At 35.0% G+C, this 3,479-nt stretch overlaps 1 non-coding gene across 1 annotated transcript; it reads left to right on the top strand.

Moving 5' to 3' along the window:
* The first annotated feature begins 675 nt into the window (after positions 1 to 675).
* On the top strand, positions 676 to 749 carry Trnan-guu (transfer RNA asparagine (anticodon GUU)). Its single transcript has one exon. It is a non-coding gene; the product is annotated as a tRNA-Asn (tRNA).
* The last annotated feature ends 2,730 nt before the right edge of the window (positions 750 to 3,479 follow it).

The raw sequence follows: 3,479 nt of genomic DNA, 5'->3' as shown, positions 1-3,479 counted from the left end.
CCATGTATACTTATTCCCGTACCTGGATAAAATATAGCCTAAGTATGTTACTCGGGGATAGTGTAGCTTTCCAACACTTAAAGAATATTTCAAATATATTCCTTAGTTCGGAGACTTTATGGTACAAACAAATAAAAAATATTCCATTTCAGTCAGTGATGTGTTATCGCAATTTCATACAGTTTTCTTGGGAAACACCTAATACTTTTAACCGTATTTTATCGGTTTTCACTTATAATACCACAAGAGCTTCAAATTCTCTGGCATTTCCCTCAAGGTTCCCTGCAAACAAATGAAGGAGTCAAGTTTTCAGGTTAAAATCACGAGCGCGAAGCGCGAGTGATTTCCTGAAAACTTGACGACCTGGAACCTGAGGGAAATGCCAGAGAATGAAGTGTATTCGGGAGATTATTTTTCCGTCCCAAATGTCGGCCACAACCTGTCAGTTTGACATAGCAACGACCAGAGAAAATATTCAAAAAAATATCAGTATAATACCATGTAGGTTGTACCACGTGACGTCGAATGGTGCAATTCTATTGGTCGATATTTGGGTCGGAAAAATAATCACATTTATTTCATAACCAATACACGAGAGCTACTTATTGTATAACTCAAGCGTTTAGTCTTACGTGCTAAAATTCAAGTGATATTAAATTTCAGCTTCAGAATCCACGCCTCCGTGGCGCAATGGCTAGCGCGTTCGGCTGTTAACCGAAAGGTTGGTGGTTCGAGCCCACCCGGGGCGATTCTTTTAGCATTCGATAGCGTGGTATTTCATCAAAATTGCTATTATAATACAAACACCAAATACCAATCTATCTACCACTTGGTCGTTTTTACGCGACTGCAAAATAGACACGAAAACATTACTTTTCTTTTATATAAATGTTTCCCTAAAACCGAATACTCTTTATCTAGAGGTAGGATACCTTTTAACTATCCAATTCGTTTAATTATTTTGCTTTAATACGCCTTTCTTTACATAGTGAAATGGGGAAAGAACAACTGGACTACTTAAAAGTTACAGTAAATATAAACTTTAACTTTATTATTTTTGGTTCCAATTATTAATCGTGGATCAAAGTTACACCAGCATTAAGAAAGGAATAATCATACATTTTCACAGGTTTAAAGTTAGTTTAAGTTTAGGTTACTCGTGACTTCGTCCGCGTCCCGGAGCACCTACATCCCGCAGTCGGATAAAAATTAGCGTATCTCCGTATCTTACAAATAAAGATTTCATTTTCCGTTTTCAAATTTCATCGCAATCAATGATGTATTTCAGTGTGGAAATGTGAAGAACTAAATAGCTCACTTTCCTTATATTATTAAGGAAGTTTAATGGGTATGCAATATACCTAATCAACGTTAATAGATAATGATTAAAATATGGCATTCCTACTTGGATATATTTTAACAAGGTAAAAATACGTAAGTATTAGAAATTCATAATTTCGAAACCATATCTTTTAGTTACGGACCTTTTTTGAAACCGCTTTTTAAGCAAAACTAAAAACGTCGGAATATTATATTTTATTTACCGGCCCTTTTCAAACCACTTTCCTTTGAGTAAAACAAAATTGACAACCTCCTCTTTTCTAGAAGTCGGCAAAATCTCAGCCCCACTCGCGCTTAACACCGTCATAAGTCACCCCTGTAACAGGGCGGCATAGAAGCATCGGGTTCATTGACCTGCAGGGTAGTTCCACCCGGCTCACCCCGGCTAGACGGTGTATTTATAACGACATCGATCTGCGACCAGGGGTTCGGTTCCCGGGTAAAGTTGTAGATGGCGTTTGTTTCAGAGGTTTGGGGAAAATTTTGAGGTATGTCCATGGAGTTCGAACGTCTAAATTGTTGGTGTAACACAGTTGATAGTACCTAAGTACATGTTAAAAATTACTGAAAAGCAACAAAAGAAATATTAGTCGAAAACTTCTCGTCACAGAATAAGACCCTTTTAAAAAACTCAAAATGAATGTTTATATTTTTATTATACTGTCATAGAAAGATATGAAAACAATTGTCTTACAGTACTGATTTTTTCAGTTCACGACCATCCACGAATCAGCACTGATCAATAGGTGCAAAATATATAAATAAAATAACCTTAGTAACAGACAAACAAATCGATATCATTAAGTATATAATAAATATATTTCTATATGTATTAACGTCAATAACGTACTTGTAACTTAAAAGAGCAATTCATCCTACGATCTATCTTCGGATATTTGTTTTTTTATTTTTATTTGTGTTACAAAAAGGTTTTTCTTTTTCCAAAAGGTCAATAGCTTTTCAACATTTTCATTTCTGGTCCTAAATAAACAAAGTCCAAGAATATTCCATATAAGAGGTTTTATTTCAAGTTTGTTGAATTATTCTTGAAGGCTTGGAAACTGAATAAAAATACATATTAGGCTCATTTTATCATTTCCTGGACAACTTTTACCTAGTAATTTTCCAATTAGCAATCAGAATACATATATTATCATCATCATCATCAGCATTTTATCGTCCCACTGCTGGGCTGCGGCCTCTTCTCACGCAGAGAAGGATTGAACGTTAATCACCACGCATGCTTAGGTATTTATATTTTTAACTAGCTTTTGCCCGCGGCTTCGCTCGCGTTAAGAAGTATTATTATTAATTAGGTATGGTTTTGCGGCTTTACTTTTGTTTAGCGTGTGTAAAAATTAGGGCCTACAAAACTTCTTTGTACACAATATTGTTTACTAATCTGTCAAGGTTCAAACTAATACATTTTACATCCTTCATCATCCCTTATTTTATCACCCGTGGGGTTGAATGGGGTTGAATTAATCAAAATCGTATTTAAGCGAACATTATCATAAAATTCTGATTCGTCGTCAGGACTTCTTCATAAAATCTAAGAAGATGTATACAAACTTTCATCCCTATTTTATCCCCTTAGGGATGGAATTTATCAAAATCCTTTCTTAAGGGTTGCCTACGCCATAGTAGCTTTATGCATGCAAAGTCTCAGTCCGATCGGTTTAAAATTGACAAAGTTTCATACAAACTTTCATCCCCTATTTTATCCCCTTGGGGGTAGAATTGATCAAAATCCTTTCTTAGCGGATGCCTACGTCATAACATCTACCTGCATGCCAAATTTCAGCCCGATCCGTCCAGTGGTTTCAGCTGTGCGTTGATAGATCACTATGTCAGTCAGTCAGTCAGTCAGTCACCTTTGAGTTTTATATATTTAGATTATTGTTAAATTTCATATATTTTAGCACCCATTGTTATTAATTTGTTTACGTAGTTCTTGGACTAGACACAAAGTCTAGTTTAAAATATTTTCATGACTTGTCAAAGTCACGAAAATTGTTGGAAAAATCTTTTTTAGGACAAACAGACAGACAGGTCATCATAGTGTTTTGAAATTGTAAATGAAACGAAACAGAATGACACACATTTTAAATATGTATTTATATTTTAACCTACATTTA

The sequence above is a fragment of the Helicoverpa armigera genome, chromosome 27 (genome assembly GCF_030705265.1).
Source record: "Helicoverpa armigera isolate CAAS_96S chromosome 27, ASM3070526v1, whole genome shotgun sequence".
NCBI lineage: Eukaryota > Metazoa > Arthropoda > Insecta > Lepidoptera > Noctuidae > Helicoverpa > Helicoverpa armigera.
This window is presented reverse-complemented; position numbering and strand designations above follow the sequence as displayed.